Raw genomic sequence first — 22,697 nt, 5'->3', positions numbered from 1 at the left:
GCTGAAATTTCCCAGGTCATGGGATGAATCCCCAATTTACAATAAGCCTAGATCTAATCAGGATTTGAATTCACCTGTTGCCTGCTCTATCCACTTTTACTAAGAGTTCCTCATTGTCTTGTGTTATCTCCTCCTTCTATGGTGACGTATATCTAGTGGTGCTTGTGGAAGTGGCTGAGAGACAATAAGACACCTAACTTCTTTCCAAAACTTAAGGTTTGAGAAATTTCACAGAACATCTCCTTTAATTTTCCAAATGCCTTTGCACTTTCTTAGTTCATTCATTGCAAATACAAATATCAAAAAGGGAAGAACCAGAGGTGTCCTCATTGTACCTTCAACCTGACTGGGGCCATGACGCACTGGGATCCTCAAAAGAAATGAAATATTGGAAGACCACAGAGGTTGGGAGAATTTTTTGGGGGAAAAACATTATTGCTAAATCCAGGCATTGAAAAATCATGAATCAGGGCCCCCCAAATCATGAGATTGGCTTTAAATAGTAAATGTTGGGTTCTTTTGATTTGCTCTCTGGTTTTTGAGTCTGTAGGGCGCACTTCATGTTCTTATGGTTTTCTCTGTAACCATGAGTGTGCCCTGGTGGCAAGAGGACGGGACTGTAACTAGGAGAATGAAGTGAGCTGTAGCTCAGGAAAGCTTATGCTCAAATAAATTTGTTAGTCTCTAAGGTGCCACAAGTACTCCTTTTCCTTCATTTTCCTTCATTTCCCCTGATACTTGAATAGAATTTTACTGGTAGCTTTGGTTTCTCTTGGCAAATATGGATGTTTCAAATGGAATTTCTAGATTGTGCTTCACTGCACCATCGGAGCACCTGAAACAATTCAGGAAATATCATTTGATGGTTCACAAGGATAAAAGAATAATTCAAGTTACAGATTTCACAATGTACTCAACTCAGTGTACAGTGAAAGCAAGACATAGAAACACAGCAATTAATGTGAATGAGGGACCTGATCACCTCATACGATATGATTTTTATTGTGCGCTTTTTGTCTAATATGCAATATAAATCCCAGGCTCATGGTTTGAGGACCTGAGTATTTAAATTAAAGACTTATTTATCCTTCCTATGGAGTGATTATCAAGTTGGGATACAAGCTTGGGTACTGATGTTACATAGGGGCATTGGACCAAATTCACATCTGGTGTAACTCACTTGACTTCAGAGAATTTGCCCTAGTGTCTCACAGGAACAGAGTGGGTGGACAAAAATCTCCTTCAACATGAGCCCTATGTAAATACAAAAGAGGGATATACATTACACTTTAAAGTAAGAGGACTGCAGTTACAGTGTAGTTACAGTGCAATGGCCCTCTGAGCTGAGCGGTGACTGCGCCTAAGGCTGTGACTTCCTCTGCCTCTGCCTCCATCAGAGGGGAAGGGCCCGATCCCCTCCCTGCACCCAGACAGGGCCGGTGGCTGAGCTGAGAACCCAGCTCCCACCCCAGAGCAGCCAGCTCAGGATGGCACTAACTCTCCTTCTGCTTGTGCTGGGTAAGTGACCTCCCTCCTCCCGCATCCTTCTGTCTGTCTGTCTGGAGATCCCCCTGCCCAGCATCCCTCCATCCCTCTGCACCCCCATCCCCTCCCTGGAGCTCTCACCCCTTCTCTTCTCTTCTCTTCCAGCCTCTCTCCAGATTCTCCCCAGGCCGGTGTCCGGTGTCCCCTGCAGGTAAGGACGTCTGCTCTCCTTGCTGAAATGCTCACAGCGAGGGTGAGGTGGTATCAGGGAGTGGGGGGTGGGGATCCTCCTCCTCTCACACTGTGATGTTTGGAATTGCAAGGAAGGGGGGAACCCTGGGTGCTCCCTGTGTCATCCCCTGGGTGGGTCAGGCTGCCCCGTTCACAGGCACCTCCTATGAACCTGCCCCAGCAGCAGCAGCTACGGTCCAGAGCCACTTCCATGGGGGTGGAAGAGCGACCCCAGCTGACGCCTGCTTGTGGGGTCCATTTGGTGGGTCCCAGCTCAGGCTGTAGGGGAGAAGATGCCCATATCCCCCTGGGCGCTACCTCATTGGCAGCCTCAGCAGCGAGAGAGAGGTTTGGAGGGGCCATGGAGACTGACCTTCCACCTCCCCATTACAATGAGCCCCCCCAGGCCAGAGGCCCATGGGTGTGGGGCTGTGTGTGGAGGGGGGCCTCCAGCTCTGCCCCAGCTCTGGGCTCCCACCCACAGAGGACTCAGGGCCGGGGGGGCAGATCCAGCACCATCCAGCGGGACATTAAGAGCAAGTTCTGCAGAGACCCCAGAGGAAACGCGGTGGGTGGAAAAACTCCCCCCTGCCTTCCCCACATCCGGCCGAGCTTCCTCATGTCTCTTGGATGCCTTCTCGCTACTGAGAGGCAGGTGTGAGGGTCGACTGACGGGTTCTCGCCCCTCTTCCACCACTGTCCCCTGGATGGAGAGTGTGGGCTGAATACCCTGATGGGAATGGGGTATCTTGGAGTTGAAACATTTGCATCCACAATCCTCCCCGCTTTTTGCACCATAAAGGGGCAGGAAGGAGCAAGGGGCAGTTTGGAGACCCCCCCTCCCCAGCTCCACTTCAATGGGGGGACATGGCAGGATGTGTGGAGCGAAGAGTTTGCAGACAGTCCCTGGCTCCCGGGTCGGGGGCAGCCAACTGTGCAGACGGTCCCTGGTTTATAGAAGCTGGGGACGGGGAGCTGGCAGACGCTCCCTGGCTGGGGGGTGAGGCGTTTGCAGACGCTCCCTGGCTGGGTTGGGTGTGGGGTGAGGCGTTTGCAGACGCTCCCTGGCGGGGGGCGGGGCTCACGGGGACACTGTCCCTTCCAGCCTGGCTCAGGGCTTCGCTGCTCAGAGACCGAGCGAGAAGGTACCGGGGGTGCGGATCGGGCCCCAGGAGAGCCCCCTCCCCTGGGGGGCCTGGCCCCCCGGGCCCCAGCCCCCCCTTCCCCTCCGTGTCCAGGGCCCCCCATCCCCTGGTCTGGGCCCATCCCCCGACTCAGGGCTTCGCCCCTGCAGAGTCTCCCCGCCCTGGCTGTGGGGCCCTGCGTGCCGGGGCGGGTTTGGGGGTGTTTGGAGGGAGGTGACCCCGAAACGTTTCTGCTCCCCCCCCCCGCGCGATCCACCCTCCCTTCCCGCGCTTCTCCCTGCGTGGGTTTCCCAGGGGCCATCCCCGTGGCGCCAGGCCGGTGTGACGACACAAATCTCAGCCCTCCCCTTTTGCCACGAGGGGCACCGGCCCTGACCTTGGGTCCCATGAGGGGTCGGAGCTCCGCATCCCCACCCCCGCACTGCGGCTCCTTCCCACCCCAAGAAGCAGCTGCTGCAGCAGGAGCCACCGCCTGTGAATTGGCCGAAGTTTCACGCCGACTCCCTTCCTCCGGGCGGGGAATTAGGCATCAGAGTTCAATGCTGGGAACAAACAACCCGCCCCTGCTCCCCGCTGGAGCCCTGCCCTGGCCTCAGCCCTTTCCCAGCCTACCGAGCTCAGCCCAGAGAAGGTGAAGAGGCCTCGCCCCACTGCTGTAAATACCTGCGGGGGCGGGGGGCAACGTGGCCTGTCCTGTGGCTGGGAGTTGCAGGCAGATGAATTCAGGGGAGGAGGGAGGCTCACCTGTTTGGCCGGGTGGGCGGGGGGGAATTAGCTGCTGGCACAACTCCCGGAGGGCTGGGGTGGATTCTCCATCCTGGGCCATGTGTGAAGCCGGACGGGAGGCTTGTCTACAAATCTGCCTACGTTCCCCCCACAGTTCATTCCGGGCCCTCCCCGGCGTGCGGATTAGCCCAGGTGATCCCAGTCTCCCCTTCCCACCTTCCAGCTGGGAATTCTCCAGGCGGCTGGAGTGGTGGCGAGCAGAAACATGGCTCGGAGAGTGGGGTTGGGAGCCCCTCTCAGTCACAGCAGCTCTGGTGTTCCTCGCCCCCATCCCACCCTCAGCTCCCCGCTCCTCCGCGGAGGCTCCCTGCGCGCCTCAGAGCCAGATTTCTGCTGCGGTACAAATCAACCGGCTGCCGTCCTCTTACCCCGTCGTAAGGCAGCAAATCCAAGGCTCAGGCCAAACGGCTCGGGGGCATGGAGAAAGAACGCTGGGAGCCCCTGGGTGCGGCCAAGGGCTGGATTTCACCCCCGTTGGGGCGGGGGATCTATGGCGGCTGCTCCAGCCTGGGGTGAAAGCTGAGTAAATAGCAGGGCCGTGTCCCTGCCAAGAACAGCCAGGAGCTGGAGCCTGCTCCACAAACGTCTGCTTCTCTGCAGGGCGACAGCGGGGAGAAGGGCCTAGCTGGGTTAACAACCCCCCGGTGACCGACCCGGGTCCCCTGCAACCCCTGTCACTGCTCCAGGGGCCCCCCAGGGGCTGGAGATAGAACCCAGCAGTCCTGGCTCCCAGCCCCCTCGTTCTAACGCACGAGCCCCCCATCTCCCTTCATTCTGTCTGTCCGTCTGACCCCTGCACCTCTCTTTCCTTCCATCTGTCCATCCATCCCCATATACCTCCCTATGTTTCTCTCTCCATCCCCCAACTCCCAGCTGTACCCCAGTGCCTGCCTGCCCCTCCCTGCCGGGGGCTGGCGCAGTTGCGGCAGAGCGACTCTGATCTCAGGAGCTTGGGCCTGTGGGACTCCCTGCCACAGGACCTGGCTGAGCAGGGGGGTGGGGCTGGGGTCTCAGAGCCATCGCCGAGTGTGTGTGTGCGGGGGGGTCAGGGCACCCTGTGCCCATCAGTTTCCATGGGAACCCCGTATCTCCCCCCCCCAACTTCCCCTCACACAGATCCCCGACCCTGGAGCTGAGATGATGAGCTGCGGCCTCCTGACCAGCTCCAAGGAGCCGGGTGAGTCAGGGCTGCAGGGGACGGTGCTGTGAGGGGGAGGGTGGCCCCATGGCTGTCATGGCTCCTTCCGCCAGTGCCCATGGGGGGTCTGTGGCTGACGTCCCCCTTCCCCCAGTGACCCTGCACCACAGCTCGGTGTTGGTGTTGATCTGAGGCTTTGTGGCGGACGTGGGCTGCCAGCTGCTGTACAGGAACGAGGAGCTGGGGCACGTAGAGGCGGTGTTCAAGTTCCCCGTGGACGCTGAGGCGGCTGTCGACGCCTTCCAGGCCTGGCTGCGGGGGGCCTGCATCCAGGCCCAGCTCCAGGAGAAGAGACAGGTGCTGGGGGGCAGAGGTCCCGGGGAGGGAGAGAGGAGGGGGCTGGGCTGGGGGGATCTCGGGGTGACCCGATCTCTCCCGGCAGGTGCATGAGCTGTACAGGGATGTACTGGTCGGGGGGGCAGGGGATCTTGGGGGAGAGGGGGATCTCGGGGTGACCCCGTCTCTCCAGCAGGCACAGGAGCTGTATGGGAACGCGCTGGCAGCGGGATGTCAGGGTGACCTCGTCTCTCCCGGCAGGCACAGGAGCTGTACGGGGACGCACTGGCCGGGGGGCAGAGCTCATTCCTGCTGCAGCAGGAGGGGGCCGGGGGCGCCGTGTTCAGCTGCTCCCTGGGGAATTTGCCCCCGGGGAGGAGGCGATGCTGACCCTGAGCTACGCCTGCAAGCTGCCACTGGAGCATGACGGGGCCGACCGCTACGTGCTGCCGACCGTGCTGCACCCCCACTACACACCCCACGGTGAGACCCACAGCTCCCCCTGTCCCCACTCCGCACCCTGCGGTGAGACCCACAGATCCCCTACCCGCATCACTGTGAGACCCACAGCACCCCCCCACGTGCCCCATGGTGAGACCCACAGATCTCCCCATACTCCCTTGCAACCTGTACCCCCAGCTGTGTGCTTCCAGCCATGCTGCACCCCTTTTACAAGCCTCATGTTGAGACCAGACCTATAGGTGCCCTCAGTCCCGCATACCACATAGCCCCCAGAACCCCAGCTACACACCCCATGGTGAGTGACCCCGCAGCCTTTAACCCCCTGAAACCTCCATAGCCCCTTCTACGTACCCCACAGTGAAAGAACCACATAGCCCCCATAATGCCCAATAGGCCACTACTGTGTTCCCTGCGGTAAGTGCCCCCCCCAGGGTCTGCAGTCCCCGGCCCAGGTATGTGACCCACCCCAGCCATCCCAAAATCCCCTGATCTCCCAGCCCCCTGGCCCTCACCCCTGTGTCTCTCTCTGCAGGGTGGGATGGGGAGAACATCACCCAGGAGGTCCTCCACGGGGAGCTGCCCTACACCCTGAGCCTGAGCGCCATGCTGCAGTCGCCCCACGGCATCGACTGCTATCCAACTGCCCCCTCACCCCCCTGAGCTATACAGCCGGGAACCTAACCACTGCCCAGGTAAGGGCTCACCCGGACACCTGGGTCCCAGCCATCCCCACTGGGAGGAGGGTGCTGGTGGTGGGGCAGGGGGGAGGGTTCCTGGGTGAGGGGTGGGTTCCAGGGAATGGGGCTGTGGGCAGGGGGAAAGGTCCCAGGGGGTGAGAGATGTGGTATAGGGCAGGGGGTGGGTCCCGAAAGGGGGAGCATGGGCCAGACTTTTTAGGTGATTGCGGGGGTGGGGGATCGAGCAACACCAATGGTTCTCGGGAATTTCCCAATTTCTCTGGGGAAAATCTGGACAGGCTGAAATCTGGCAGTTTGGGGATGAAATCCCTGGCAGTCGCTGGGCTCTGTAAGTCTTTAGTTTCTGGGATCTTCCCTCGCCTTGTTTCTCAGTGGAAGTAAATGGAGGTGGGGGGACCAGGAAAATGTCACCCCCAAATTGGAAAGATTTAGCCCCCCCCAAAATGTCAGATTTTTGCAATTTTTCACCAGGAAAAGCCAAGTACCTGCGTTGGCCTTTGGGGTTGTTTTTCCTTCTCTTCTCTCCACCTAACCCGGGGGCGCCCAGCCAGCGTTCCCAGGGTCTGCCCCTCACCCCATCTCCATGGGGGGGCGCCGAGCCGGGCGCGAGAGCCAGCGGGACCCTGCCCCCCCAGGAACTGTGTGGAGGTGACTGTGTGTCTGTCACCCCCCAGGTGTCCCTGGCCCAGGCCCCCCCTGTGGGACCGGGACTTGGAGCTGCTGGTGTATTACACGGAGCCACACAAACCCAGCGCGGTGTTGGAGGCCGGGCTGCCCGGAGCCGAGCCAGGTGCGGGAGGGGATCCTGAACCCTACTACCCCTGGGCGGGGGCGCAGAGGGGGATCCATGGGGTGGGAATCTGGGGAGGGTGAGGTAGGTGCTGAGCGGTGACATGGGATCGGGGGGGGGCACAGGGCAATGAGGGGGATGATGGGGGGAAAGGGGGGTCCTAGGACTGTTGTAGGTGGGCGCTGGGGGAATCTGGGGGCAGGCGAGGGTGGGGGGACAGAAGCGGGGGGTCTTGGCGGAGCTGGCGTTGGCAGGGCGGGGTGTCTGGGAGCAGGCAGGCACTGGGGAGCACTGCAGGTTTGCGGGGCATGGGGGAGAACTGGGGATGGGAGAGCAGGCACTGGGGAGCTGGGTATTGGGGGTGGGGGGGATCTAAGGGGAGAGGGGGTGGGGGGAGGGACAGAGCAGTGGGGGTGGATCTCTGGGGTCTCTGGGGGGCGGCTCTGAGTCATGGGGCTCTGAGGGGGCAGCTCATGGGGGCTTGACCCCATTCCCACCCCATTTGGGGGCTGGCCCCCATCTCCCTGCAGGCTCCCTGATGGGCGACCCGGCCGTGGTGATGACCCTGCTGCCCAGAGTGCCCGAGGCGGTGCCGGCCCAGAGCCAGCCGGGGAGTTCATCCTCCTGCTGGGCCGCTCCGGCAGCACGGCCTGCCCCATGGACGGCAGAGACCTGTCCCGCCAGCGCATCAAGAACACGAAGGTACAGCCAGACGGGAGGCTACGCTCGATGGGCCCATGGGGCCGTGCCGGGGGAGCAGCCCAGGCTGGCTGGGCCCGTGGGGCTGACTCTCCATCCGTCTGTCTGTCCCCAGGAGACCCTGGTTCTACTGTTGAAGAGTTTGCCCCTGGGCTGTTATTTCAACATCTATGGCTTTGGGTCTGAGTTTGAGTCCTTCTACCCGTGAGTCCGAAGGGCAGGGAGGGGGCTGGCTGGGTTAGGGGGTAAGGCTGGTTAGCGGACAGAGGGTGTCTCTTGGTTAGGGGGCAGGGCTGGTTATGGGGCAGGGTGTGTCTGTGGGTTGGGGGCAGGGCTGGTTAGGGTGCAGGGAGTGTTGGTGGGTTGGGGGCAGGGCATGTTTGTTTGTTGGGGGCAGGGCTGGATAGGGGACAGGCGTGTCGGTGGGTGAGGGGGCAGGGCTGGTTAGGGGACAGGGGTGTCGGTGGGTGAGGGGGCAGGGCTGGCTGGGGGCCGGGTGTCCCTGGCTCGGGCTGTCCCAGCCCCAGACCTGTCGGCGCCCCCCACAGGCAGAGCGTGGAGAATACCCAGCAGACCAAGGCCGAGTCCCTGCAGCGCCTCCAGCTGCTCCAGGCTAACCTGGGGGGCACCGAGATCTTGGAGCTGCTACGAGCCATTTACCGCAGCCCCTGCCGGGACGGGCACCCACGCCAGGTACCGGGGCGCCAGGGCCAGCCAGAGGGGCATCCTGGGGAGGGCCTGGAGAGTGATTGTGGGGCCAAGGGGTGATGTGGGGGGTCACAGAGAGGGATGTGGGCCTGCGGGGACAGACTCACAGACTTTCAGGACAGAAGGGACCATCTCCTCGCCCGCCACCCCCCCGTGACAGCCCCTTGCTCCCCCTCCCCCCTGTGACACTGCTCAGCCCCTCGCTCCCCCCAGGGACAGCCCCGCCCTTCAGGCTGAGTCACCAGCACCCCCAAACCCTGAGTTACAGGCGTCAGGTCACGGTGACTCCCCCCAGTTGCACCGGTTCAAACCAGTGAGTGCCCCAGGCTTCTGAGGGAGACCAACCCCTCGGGTCTCTGCCAGTTTGAGCTGGGGGAAAATCCCTTCCCCACCCCACACGTGGGGGTCAGCTTGCCCGGAGGATGGGGGCGAGACCCCCCCAGCCAGCCCCCTGGGAAGGATTCTCTGCAGTAACTCTGAGCGCCCCCCCACTCCCAGTGCCCCGCTGCCACCCATGGGGTGTTTGCTCCCAGCTGTCGCTGTGGGCCATACGCCATTACAGGCCCCTCCTTGCCAGCCCTCCCTTCCCCCCGCCCCACTCCCCTCGGAGGCTGTTCAAGGGGGAGACCCTGGGAGAGGGGATCGGAGAGGGGCTGGGGGCCCTGTGGGGCAGCCGAGCGGGGCCAAGGGGTTGCTCGGAGTGGGCCTGGGGCTCTGGGCCAGATGTGGGGCCGGTGCCCCTGGGGGTGTGAGCAGGGCGTGGCAGGTAGCAACCGGGGGGGGGGGGTACCTCTGTATAGAGCTGGGAGGGGCAGCGCTTTGTGCTGTGCCCAGCTCTGGGGGGTGCCCTGCAGCCCGGAGGGGCAGGGAGGTCACTCATGGGGGGTGGGTCAGGAGGGAGCTCCTGGAAAAGTGGCCACAGCAGTTGGTGGGTTCTTGTCTCCAGGGGCTGGTGAACAGATGATGGGTGGGGGTTGGGGTCATGCCAAGGGGTTGGGGGTCACAGAGATAGGGGAGGTCAGCAGTCCCTGTCTGTCAGCCCCTCAGGGAAGATCTCTGGGAGGGTCAGTGGGGCAAACTCTCCAGGGGGCTGCTCCCCTTCCCAACAGGGAGGGGGTGTCTCCGGGGGGGTTGGAGTCCCTGGCTCTGACAGCGTCTCTCCCCCCCTCAGCTGTTCGTGTTTACGGACGGGGAGGTAGAGAACACCCAGGACATCGTCGCAGAGGTGCAGCGTCACCGGGGGACCCACAGGTAACTGGGGGTGCCTAACCCCATTAGCATTGTCATCATGTGGATCCCCACCACCATAGTGCCCAGCATCTGCCCAACCCTTTGCCTCACCCTGCCTCCCAGCCCCGCCAGCATGGGGAGCCCCGCCAGTCCAGCCAGCCCTACTGGCCCCTCTCCAACTGCCCTACCCCCCCAGAGCACTGGATGGGCCCCACCAGCTCTGCCCCTCCCCCTCCGGTCTCTGCCCCCCTCCCCTTCTCTTTAGGCATTGGGGACGGGGCCTCCACAGCTCTGATCAAAGGCATCGCCCGGGCAGTGGGGGGCAGCGCCGAGTTCATCACCGGCCAGGACCGCACGCAGCCCAAGGTGAGAACCCAGCAATCCTGGCTCCCAGCTCCCCACCTCTAGCCTACTAGAACCCCTCCCCTCCAGAGCTGGGGATAGGACCCAGGAGTCCTGGCCCACCGTGTGTGTGCCGGTCCCCCGCCAGGTGCTGCAGTCTCTGAAGTGGGCCATGCAGCCGGCGGTGACCGGGATCTCACTGAGCTGGGATCTGCCCCCTGGGATGCAGGCCGAGCTGCTGCACTGGGACCCCGAGGTGATCTTTGCTGGGCAGCGGTGCCTCGTCTATGCCCAGCTCCACAGGCAGCCCCAGGTGAGAGAGCGGGGTCCCTGCACTGGGATGCCCCCAGGGCTCGGAGTCAGTGACTGAGCCAGGAGCCCCACAGTCCCCTCCTGGGCAATAACTCTGACCCCTAACGATGGCCATTGGCTGGAGCTCCCTGTGCTACCCCAGCCCCATTGTTCTGAATGGGAATTGATAAATCTGACCCCTAATGATGGCCATTGGGCTGAAGGTCTCTGTACTAGCCTGGCTGTGTTGATCTCAGGGCAGGTCTACACTACAAATTTTCGTTGGTGCAGCTGCACTGCTGTAGCATGTCTGGTGAAGACGCTCTCAGCCGACGGGAGAAGATCTCCTGCCGATGTAGCACTGTCTGCATGGGGGGCTAAGGTCGGTGTAACTACGCCGCTCATGGGTGTGGATTTTTCATGCCCCTGAGCGATGTGGTTCTACCAAAGTATGTAGTGTAGACGAGACCTCAGTGGGGATCGATAACTGTGACCTCTAATGATGGCCACTGGGCTGGAAGTCTCTGTGCTACCCCAGCCCCATTGAGCTCAATGGGGATTGTTATCTCTGGACCCTAATGACGGCCATTGGGCTTACTAAGCCAGCCCCCCAGCTGGTGTTAATTGCGTGTATTTGCCCCCTTTATTCAGTAAGCTGGGTCTGAGGGGTCCCAGGGCATCTTCTCCGCCCTTGCATTCCACCTCTGACCACCTTTCTTTCCCCGCAGCCCCCAGACATTCCCATGGGGGGCATCACCCTGCAGTACCGCATCCAGGACCAGACCTACAAGGAGACGCTGCAGTTCTCCCTGCAGCCACAGGATGGAGACAGGTGACAGAAATGCTCCCCTGGCTCCCATCCCCCACCCCAGGCAGCTGGGTCCGTCGTGCCCCCCCCCTCACCCCCACGTCCTCACCCCAGCAGAACAGAGACAGGATGGGACCAGCCCCCTTTCTGTGACCACTACACCCCACTCCTTTCCCGGGGCCGGGATAGGACCCAGGAGTCCTGGCACCCACCCACCCCCATCCCACTAGACCCTGCTCCCCTCCCCCAGCGGCTGGAACCCAGGTGTCCAGGGCTGACCCCGTGAATCTCTCTCCCTGGCACAGGCTGCCCGTTCACCAACTGGCAGCCAAGTCGCTGCTGCTGGAGCTGGAGGGGGCCGTGGGCGCAGGGTCGGAGGGGGACTGGCGCCGGGCACTGGAGGCCAGCCTGAGCTCGGGGGTCGTCTGCTCCCTCACGGCCTACGTGGGGGTGGACATGGAGTGGGGGCAGCTGGTGCAGGGGCCGCTGGTGAGACGGGATGTCCCGCTGGCAGGTAACCCCTGAAGGGGCTGGGGCTCCTGGCGCCACGGGGGGACCCAGCATGTGGGGGGAACTGGGGTGGGAGGGGGAACATGGCACTGAGGACGGTATGGGGAGGTGGGGGGAACCTGGCGCCAGGGAGGGGGGGAATTCAGGGAGGGATCCCAGCACGGGGGGATCCCAGTGTAAGAGGAGGGGACCCAGAAGCATGCGGGGGGCGTCATGCTTATGGGGTAATGTCCTTTTGCCCCTCTCCCTGCCCCCGTGACTCCCGGGGGCTGTGCTGCCCCCTCCCTGCTCCAGGACGACGGCGACTCCAATCCCCATACCTCCAGGGCATGAAGACAGCAGGGGCGCTGGCAGGGTGAGATGGGGAGTGGCCCATGGGGGTTCCCCCTCCCCCCAAGCCGGAAGAGTGCAACCTGTGCCAGACAGATGGACAGAGGCAGACAGGCATGTGGAGACCCATAGTCAGACAGGGACAGAGACCGAGAATCAGCCGACAGACCCAGACGGGGACAGGACAGAGAGACGCAGAGAGAGAAACAGACCCAGTCAGACAGACAGACCAACCCAGACAGAGGCAGGGACAGGAGGGGCGGGCACATTGCTGTCATGAGCAGACCTGGCTAGTAGGGGCCTCTCGCCCCCCGGCATCCTTCCCTCATCCATGGAGCGCAGCACCCACCCTTGCATCCCCTGGGGCTGGAGGAGGGGTCCTGGCTGGGGGGAGAAGAATGGGGCTGTGGGGACAGGATCTGGGGGTCGCAGCCAGGGGGGAAGGGGCAGGAGCTGGGAGATCCTGCCTGTGATGGAGCTACGGGGAGAGGAGGATGGGGCTGGGTGTGGGGGGGTCCCAGCTCGGGGAAAGGGGCTGGGGGGGTATGGAGGAGGGGTCCCAGCGGTGCGTTGGCTCTAAGTGCTTGGGGGGGACGGAATTCTCTTCCCTCCCTTTGCTTCTCTGTGTCTGTTTGCGTGTCCGTCTGTTTCTCTCTCTCTCTCTCTGTCCATCTGCTCCCTAAATTTGTCCTATGACTTGGCTGCGGCACGTGAGTACCACTGCCACGCCTGCCTGCAGCTCCCGAAGTCCAGCACCGGCCATCTCCTCCCTCGGAAGCGCCTGTCCTGGCTCCGTGGCCTCCCAAAGCTCAACCTGGGGGTGTGGGGGGGCCCAATACAAGGGCAGACAGTCCTGCAATCAGGGGGCCCCGCCGGAGACGGCACCCCAGAAAGGTGAAGGGGCAGGGGCTGGGAGTCAGGACTTCCGGGGTGGGCAAACGCCAGGGTGACACTTCATCAGGTTAGAGACCCATGTGCCCTGACGGTCACGGAGCTGTGCAAGTCTTTAAAAACTACATAGAAAACGAAGGAAATTCCTGGGTAAAAAACCTTTGTGTCGCTTAAGGAGGGGGAATTCTTGGGTGTTTTTTTTTTAAGTGTCATGAAGCAAATTATCTCGAAAGAAAATGAAAAAAAAATAAGGAAACCCCCAGGCAAACAACTCTGTGAAGGTGGAATTTGGGGTGTGAGTTTGGAGTGTGTGGGGCGGGGTGGGGATCAGTAGTTTTTTGTCACAGGAATATCTCTGAGCAGTTTTCTCTGAAATAAACCCAGAGGGAAATTCCCAGGCAAAAAAACCTTGTGAAGCTGGGTCTGAGCTTGGAGGTTTGTACAGGCGAGTTCAAGGGCAAAAGTCTTTCTTGGCAGCTTCTGGTTTATAAACGAAGAAACCCACAAAAGGCAGAAATTTTAAAGTGAAGGTAACCTTAAAACCTGCTTTTGGAGAGTCTGGAAATACAAAGTGACTGTAGCCCAGAAAACGTTAACTCTGCCCCGTAACCCTGGCCCATGCATGGCTATAATATCATATAGACTCTGTAACATCCCATCCCCTGCTACCCCTTTAGACTCTTGTGTCTCTCTCCGGCCGTAGGTCTGTATCGCAGGTTGTAGTGGGGGATGGTCCCGGGGACAGACTGTGTTTGAGAAACACCGTGGGGTTGTGGAATTAATGGCTGGGCTGGAACATTCACAGGAAGTTAATTGTCATCCCATGGGTGCAAGAAGGGGCAGAGTTAAGGATGTCTGTGGTGGGGTTAAGGGTGCAGAGGAGCAGGTTAAGGACACCCATGGAGGGACAGAGTTAAGGACACACAGAGGGTGACAGTTAAGGTTGTTGGCTGTCCCCCAGCCTGGACAGGCCATGTCGCTGTTCTGTACCCACAACCCTGTGCCAGTCCCATCTCCCTGTGTCTCTCCCCAGAGCGGGCACCGGAGAAGTCGCCCTTGCTGAGGCTGGTGTCTCTGCAAAATGCCGACGTCTGGTGGAACCTGGACCCCCGTCTGGCTGCTGTGCTGGGGGTGAGCGAGACCGATGCCAGGGGGAGGATACCCAGTGAGGTGAGAGGGGAGAGATCGGGGGCAGGTGCCATGGGTTGGGCCTGTTCTCTGCTCCCAGATGAGATTGGGGGTGACCCAGTTGGGGCGGGGGGGAGTCTGAGGGTGACTGGATTAAAGGACCCCTGAACCTGGAGCCCAGTGGGTGAGACAGGCCCAGATCGGGGGGCTGGGAACCCCCTAATGGGGTCAGAGCATTGGATCAAGGGGGCCCAGGGCCAGGTGGAGGCTCCCAGGTTGGGCCCTGTCTCAGGCCATCTCTCTACTCCCCGGGCATGGCACTGGGCATCTGGGTGGAGGGTCCACGGTGCTGGAGCGGGAGAGATAGAAACCCTCCAAATCAGGGTGGGGGGATGGAGTGGGGGGTCCCTAGGGAAGGGGGAAGACTGGGTGAGGGATGGAGGTTGGGGGAGGGGGCCAGGCTGGGCGCTGACTCCGGCTGTCTCTATCCTGCCCCCCACAGGACGTGACCCCCAGCATCTGAGCCACAGTGCTGGCCGTGGTCTGGCTGCACAGCCGGGCCATGGGGCAGCGCGACGGGTTGAGACAAGTCGAGCTGCTGGAAGCCAAGGCTGTGGGCTGGGTGCGGTGGGTGAGCAGGTGAGAGGAGGCCTGGGGGGTGGGGGGCAGGGACAGTGCCCAGGGTCTCGACCCTGAGAGCCCCTGCCCCATGGGGCCCCTGAGCCTGGGCCCCTGGCACCTCCATCCTTACGCCCCTGTCCCCACGGCCCAGAGCCATGAGCCTGCCCCCCATGTCCCATAGCCCAGCCCCCTTCAGGGCCCTGAGAGCCTGTGCTCCATGGGTCCCAGGGACCCCATTCCTGAGATTCCTGCCCCCCCAGGGCCCCACAGCCCAGCCCTTGAGAGCCTCCATCCCCAGCCTCTCCCCATCCCAACCCCAGCACCCTTCCGGGGTTTCCATGCCCCACCCCCAAGCACCTTTACTTCCCAGCTTCCCAACCCCCACGCCAGTCCCCCACGCGCTGTGAGCTCTCTTCCCTTTGCCCCCAGGCTCTCCCCTCGTTCCCCGGGCTGGTGTCCCTCTACTGCCCCCCCTCTCATTTCAGGGGCCCAACTGAGCGAGTGCCTGGAAGCCACCAATGCCCTGCTGGGCTGCAGCATTGGCCCTGCCATCTTCAGGCTCTGAGCCCCCCCCCCGGGATTCCCGCACCCGCTCCCCGAACTACCCTGGGCGTCCAACTGGGAGCCCGAGGGCCAGCAGGGGACACTGGGTGCAGACCCACCTGGCCGGCCTGTGCCCAGCCCGGAGGAAACCCCCAGCTGGGATCCCACCTCTGCCGCCAGTTCGGATGCATCTGCCTCCCGCTGGCTGAAGAGGAGCGATGGCTGCCCCCCGGCTCCACCCCACTCTGACCCACTGTTGAGTAACCCCCACGCTGCTCACAGCCGCCGCCTCCTCTCCGCATTGTGGGGGAGTCCTCGGGATCGCCTGCATCAATGTCGCACATTTCTTCGCTTTTTACAAATGACTGAGGGGTCCCTCTGTAAACATCCCCCGGCCCCCACCCCAGAGGTGGCTGCGCTGACCTCGCCCTGCATGAGCCATCCAGTGTCAACCTAGTCCCATCTGCACGGAGTTCAGCTACTGGACAGCCAGGCAGACCAACCGGATCTTTGCTTGTCCAAACACGACCTCCTTCTGTCGTAATGGCAGTTTTCTCTTCGCTAGACAAGCCTGAACGCAAACACGAGCACAGTGATTGGCTTAATTCTTCATTTCCTCTCTGCCTAGGTCCAGACTAGAGCTGGTCAAACATTTTCCAGCTGAACAGTGCTGTGTTGGCAAGTGCAATTCCGTGGTGAAGGCTGAAAGGTGGAATCAGGCAGCAGATGGAGGAAGCTTGCCCCGTGCTGCGTGTTGTGAATCCCTCCCCATTCACCAGCTGCTGAATTCTCTACCACAGGAAGAAATGCTTCAAAACCTGACCGTCCATCTTGATGGTTAATGCTCACGCTGTGTCCATCCTGGGCAGCACCGGGCCCTTCTCAGGACATCCTGGGACTCAAGCAAACGATGAAAGACCTCAGCTGGTTAATTCCCTGGAAAGAAAGTGCTATTTTTGTCAAGAAACTGCAGGAACATAAGGAAGAAGCAAACAGTTTTCCCACTTCATGTTAACCAGCACTGACCCCCTTTGAACAGCTTTCAGCGTATGACTCTGTGCTGGGTGGTGTCCCTATTTCAGCCTTTCCGTGTCTGAGAAGGCAACTCAACAAATTCAGTTTACAGCCACATTGTGCAGCGATTCCAGGGAAGGATTAAGGTACCAGGTAATGGATTAATTGCCTTAAGGCCTGAAGGAATGCTGCCCTGGGACTGAGATTTCCCCAAAGGCCAGACGGAATTCAGAGATCTTAGTTCTCACTTCCCGCTATGAATAGTGGAACTTCAATACCAGCGGTGACACCCTGGCCCATTGAAATCAGAGGCTGTTTTGTCTTTGACTTCAACGGGCACAGTATTTCAGCCCATGTTACGAGGCTTTTGCAAATTAAACCCTGTGGCTGGGATTTTGGAAGAAGTGGTTGAGGCAGCCAGTTTCAGGGGATTTGTCCTCTTCGAAAATGCCAACCTCCTATCCTGGTCCAAACCCCCTGAAGTCAGAGGAAAGGCTCTTTCAGAGAGAGCTGGGGAACCAGCTCCCATTGAAAAGTCCAGCCGGAGTGAGTCTTTCCAGTGGTCTTTAGATAAACTCCGTTGGTAGAAGCTGATTGCCTAGCTCCCTTCGGCGCCTTTGGATATCCCAGCTTCCAGCTGACTCTAGTGGACTTTGAAGCAGAGCCAGTCTGTCTATCTGAGCCTTTAGATAGATAGATAGAAAATCCACACACAGAATAACAAAATTAAATTATACGACCGTCTGTACTCACACGTATGTGACCAAAGACAGCCTCACGTACTGTAGCACACCCATTAATGTATGAACCCTCCAGCCTGTAATGCCTCATCCGTTCCCGTCTGGTCCTGGGTCCTAGGTCCTCTCCTTGGCTCTGGCTGGGCTTGGCATGCTAGCGACTAGAGCAGGGGACTGGCCCATGGTGTTCCCGGGCTCTGTTTTGGTTCCTGGAGGCAAATGTGGCCTAGTGGGTTGAGTAGGGGGGACTGGGACTCAGGACTTCTGGCTTCTACTGTGGTAAAAGCATCACAGAAAAACCATAATAAAGACAAGAAACCGATGTAAACACACTGAGCATAGCAGGAGTCACCTGTCCGTCTTATGGGGCCCCAGCAGGTCCGAGTCTTTCCAACTCTTCCGCCAGCCCAGAAGGTCCTGTCCATCGACGGGTCCGAGTCAGTTCAATCTCATCCTTTCAGAGCAAAAGTCCTTTCTTTGTTTCCTCGTTTCTGGAAAAGCCAGCTTGACCCAATGTGTGCAAACCCCCCAGAGGGCGTGGAACTTCTGTGGAGCGGATCAGTCTCCGGTGGGGTGTCTACACTGCATTGTAAACCCAGGCTTGTGGACTCGGTGTTTCCAAGCCCGTGCTTGAGTGTCCACACTGCATTGGAAGCCTGGGTTTACAGTGCTGGACCTGGGTCTCACAGCTGTGCTAACGTGTCCATGCTGCACCGTGCAGACCTTCTGACTCGGGTCTGCGGCTTGACCTGTGTCCACACTGCACGATGACAGGGTTTGGACCCGAGTCTCAGTGGGAGTCGGGCTCTGACCCATCCCCCTAGCAGCATCCTAGGACCCTGGCCCTCAGTGCTCCCTGCTCTGAGTCAGACTGACCTGTGTGCACGCAGAAGGGGGCCTTGGGCTCAGACATGAGTCAGAGCCCGGGCATAGGGTGCAGTGTAGACATAGATGGTGAGTTGCTTTGCTTTACTCACCCCTCCCCTGGTATTTTTGGTTCCTGGAGGAGCTGGCATAGCCCTCCCCCATGGAGTTATGTACAGTTCCTGGCCCACAGTGATACATAAACTTAATACAGTGTGGTCCCCAAAATATTGATGGGGTGCAATATCTAAGACTGGCCTGCAGAGAGCATCCCAGTGATGCCCTGGATTGGGGAACATGGGTGCTGAGTTCAATTCTCAGCTCTATCACCGAATCATAGCGTGACCTAGGGTAAGTCACTTCATTGCTTTGTGCCTCAGTTTCCCCTTTGAAAAACAGGGATGAGGATGATGATGATATTCCCACTTCCAGTTGTGCTATGAGGATAACTCGAAAAATACTTGGGAGTTGGATACGACAGTGCTGGGTACGGTATAATACCTAGGATAGATATATGAAGGGTAACATCTTGGTCAGTTACTGAAGCAGAAATAGTTATGAGCAAGAAACTTTACTTATCAAATGTATATTTCACACCTCCTCTTGGAATAAATCCTTTAATCTTTGAGTCAGCGAGAGTAAACCTAGACCATCCCTGACAGGTGTTTGTCCAACCTGGTTTTAAAAACCTCCAGTGACGGGGATTCCACAACCTCCCTTGGAAGCCTGTTCCAGAGCGCGATTACCCTGAGAGAGAGAGAGAGTTTTTCCTAATATCCAACCTGAATCTCCCTTGCTGCAGATTAAGCCCATTGCTTCTTCTCTTCCCTTCAGTGGCAATGGAGAAAAATGGATCACCGTCCTCTTCAGAACAGCCCTTCGCTTATTGGAAGCCTGTTGGCAGGTCCCCCTCAGTTTTCTGGTCTCAAGGCTAAACACGCCCAGTATTTTAACCTTTTCTCCCAGATCAGGTTTTCTAACTCTTTGGTCATTTTTGTTGCTCTCCTCTGGACTCTCTCCAATGTGTCCACATCTTTCCTTAAATGTGGTGCCAAGAACCGGACACAGTACCCCAGCTGCGGCCTCGCCAGGGCCGAGTAGAGCAGGACAGTTACCTCCTGCGTCTTACATACGACACTCCTGTTAATACAGCCCAGAATGCGACCAGTGCTAGGGCCTGTGTTATACACGAGGGAAGATGAGATGGTCCCATAGTTTCCAAGGCCAGAAGAGACCAGTGAGTCATCCCCTCCCGTCCAGTCCCTATAATGCTGCTTCCTTCTCATTCCTTATCCTTTGCTGCCCTCTGGCGACTGCATGAAGCAACCAGAATTTCATGGACATCTGCTGTATTCTCCATCTTTTCTCTTTACCAGTTCGCTTCCAAATGCTTCCCATTTGTCAGTCAAAACTCCTAAGCAGCAAGGGCTGGTTGGGGCGCTTGGACTGTGGATGGGATCGCAGCGCCCCAGGCACCCGCCAAGATTTGCCTTTGTATTAAGTCACCAGCAGGGAACACACATAGGCCCCCATCCTGGTGAGACAGGGCCAATGGGAGGATGGCCTTTGATCTCAGTGGGGACAGGTTTTGCCCCCATTGTCTATCTTCTGAGCACTGTCGTGTCTGAGCACACGCAGGGATGAGATGAGTCCAGTGGAGCTACGGCCGGGTCACACCAACTGGGGATCTGCCCAGTGACGCCAGTGGAGCGACAGCTGATTGGCTCCAGCTGAGGATCTGGCCCACAGAGTTTAAGGCTGATATTTTCCAGTCCTAACTAGGTGATTTGGACACACAATTCCCATCACATTTAGTTTGAAAACATCAACCTAAGCGACGCGCTCAATGGCACACAGGGCGTCTGGGGCAAACCCAGGAACTGAGCTGGGAGTTCTGAAGGCCAGTCCAGTGCCTCCAACACACGATCAGCCGTCACCGCCACGTTGGGGTCCGTGGGTGAGGGTCTCTGGCCTGTGCTATGCCCAGAACAGACTATATCACAGTGGTCCCTTCCGGCCTTGGAACAGCTGGGAATCTGAGTGTCCTGGCGAAACTGTGATCCGTGGCTGTTCAAAACAATCGTTTAGCATTAAGCGTCCTGCTCCTCAATGAAAATTGCAACCTCTCCTTTTCCCAAATGAACAGCTTTAGGAAGATTGATTTGTGGCCAACATTTTCAAATTTGGGGACCTAAAATTAATAATAATTAGGCTGGAATTAGGCACCTAAATCCGACTGAATTTCAATGGGATTTGGACATCTAGCTTCTATAAAGCTGCTTTCAGAGTGCCAGACTTAGCTCTCACCTGGCACAATTGTAGACCTCAGCCCCAGCCCCATTTGGCGAAACTGAGGCACAGAGAGGAGATGGGTCACACTGTCAAAAGCATCTAATCCTAGTATCCAGAGGGACAAGTTTTTAAAGATATTTAGGTGCTTTGTGGAATTTTCACAAGTGCTTAAAGAAGTTAGATGCCTAACTCCCCTAGAAATGAAGAGAAATTGGGCATCCAAATCCCTTCGGCAGTTTGAAAATCTTAGCCTTAACGTCTCTGTTTTAATCTGGGTGTGTTTTTCAGGATTGCTGGGCAGCCCTGGCTCCCAGACAGGAGAAATGCAGGTGCCCAACACACCTACAAGTCTGGCCACTTTGATTAGTAGGGATTTTTGCTGGCTAACTTTAGGCACCTGAGTTTGAAAACTTTTGCCTAAGTGATTTGGCTGAGGTTGCAAAGAAAGTCCGGGCCAGCTCCAATATTAAAGCTAAGGTCTCTGGATCCCCATCACGTGCTCCAAACTATTCTTATGAATTCTTCTTCTTCTCCAAACTTACACCAATGAGACCAAGGTTAGAAACTGACCTCTGGAGACAAATCAGGGTCTCAGATGCCCCAATGCATTAGCCCCACTTAAGTCACGGAAGGTGAATTCTGATTCACACTATGAAGACCCAGATCTGTCACAGAAGTTTAACATTTTTGGTGATATATTGCTTGGTGTGCATGTGTATATGTGAGGAAGGGGGAATTTTTGGTAATATTTTTACGACCTCACTATGTGCCTCAGTTTCCCCTCTATGGCACGTGGTTACCCAGTGCGGGGAAAAGGACTCCGTGTGTTTTCAGGAAAGGCTAAAAGACAGAGGAGTGTGCATGTCAGCTCCCTGTCTGGGTGGCATGAAGAGTCGTTAAGAAACTGGTTGAAACTGACCCAGATGAACAAGGGGGCCAGAGAGACAATGCCAGCGGTGCCTGGATTTCCCCCCTTCTCGCAGGGAAGCTGAGCAAAGACACACACCTGCCAGCTGCAGAACGAAGGACTGGGAAGGGGTGAGCTGGGGGGTCAGAGGTGACTTCTGGACGCTCTCTCTCCTGGGAACTGACTACAGAGGTTCGACAGACACAGCCTGGACATGGGGTTCACTGCGGCTGGGCCGGGCCCCGGGCTGACCAGAACGGACGACGTTTTCACCTTCATTTCTCTGTGCTAACCTAAGAGCTTCCTAGGCTGTGTCCACGTGACTAATAAACCCGGCTGTTTTGCACACGCTGCCCGAGTGTCACTGCGAACCCTGGGGGAGGCGCCCGGGTCCCTGCACAGTGGACACGTTTCTCTCAGGAGTCTGGCTCCGCTGGACAGAGCTCATGGGATGAAGCAGGGGGGCTGGAGCCCCAGAGGGTCAGTCCAGGAGGTGGTGAGGCCACGTGGCCTCCCCTGAAGGGAGAGTGAGACCCTTTGGGGGTCTGGCCCATCGAAGGGGATCCTCCAAGGGACTGTTCCAAAGCTGGGGGCGCAGCACGGATCCTGTGGATCTGGGACAGTATGTCCAGTATGTCCAGACAGTATGTCTGCCGGAGGCTGTGGGATCTCCTGTGTATTTGTGTGTGTGTGTTTTGTTGTTGTCCCCTGCTGGAGGGAATGAGACCTGCTCAGTGTGTGGGTGCAGGTGTATGCATCCCTGCTGTCCTCTTCTCTCGCTTGGGTGTGGGGGTGTGTGCGTATTTCCCTTCTGCGCCCTCTTGGAAGGAAGGACACTTGTTCTCTGAGAGTGGGTGGGTGAAGGGGGAGAAGTGCAAGCTGCTTTGTGATGCATGGAGACAGCTCAGTTCTGGCCTGGGCCTGGCCTGGCAGGGGCTGCCGGAGCTCAGAACTCCACAGAAATACCAGAGCTCTGAGGACGCAGGGCCTGGGCCAGGCTCCTTCGCCTGCGTGCTGCAGACAGGGCAGGAGCGCTGCAGGAGGAGAGCTGCCGGTCACAACTGTGGTGCATTGACAGAGCTCTGGTGGGGGGTGAACTTGGATCGCAGAGGGTCAGGACGGATGGGAACTGTCAGCGCTGTGTGTTCGGGGCAGGGCAGCAATGACAGCTCCTTGCTGTGATGTATGGGCAGCGTTAGGACGGGCACAACAGGGGTATTGTCAGTCAGGGCTGAGATCCGTCAGCAGAGCTGTCAGGGAGTCAGGGCTGGGACCGCAGGGGGCTGCGGGTCGGGATGGAGGGGCAGCAGCACAGCTGTGTGTGTGTGAGCCCAGAGATGGAACGGGGTGGGGGAGAAGGGGGCTGTGGGTTAGGATCGAGGACTTCGGCAGAGGTAGGGGTTGCGGGCAGGACAGCAATGCCCGTCAGTCACTGAGGCCTAGAAACCCGGAATTGCCATTTGCTCACTGCCCCTGGGCCGTGACACCTTTGCTAACCTCGTGGGATACTGAGGTTTGTTTACATGTCTGTTTCACTGCAGCCCCCCCCCCCCCCAACCCCCTCACATTCCCTCACTACCTGAGGGTCTGATGGAATTTACGAAGGGGGGGATCACCTGTCATGGGCGCTGAGTATGAACGGCTTGACTCCTTTGGCTTTACCCATCGGGGCTATCTGCCATAGGAACAGACCTGTTCCTTCCTTTGTCTA

General features: G+C 58.7%; 1 pseudogene; it reads left to right on the top strand.

Moving 5' to 3' along the window:
- Positions 1-2,784: 2,784 nt before the first annotated feature.
- LOC141998238 (von Willebrand factor A domain-containing protein 5A-like) lies at positions 2,785-21,318 on the top strand (annotated as a pseudogene).
- Positions 21,319-22,697: the final 1,379 nt, after the last annotated feature.

Source organism: Natator depressus, chromosome 14, assembly GCF_965152275.1.
Source record: "Natator depressus isolate rNatDep1 chromosome 14, rNatDep2.hap1, whole genome shotgun sequence".
NCBI classification, from domain to species: Eukaryota; Metazoa; Chordata; order Testudines; family Cheloniidae; genus Natator; species Natator depressus.
The sequence above is the reverse complement of the archived record's forward strand: the minus strand, read 5'-3'. Positions and strand labels throughout refer to the sequence as shown.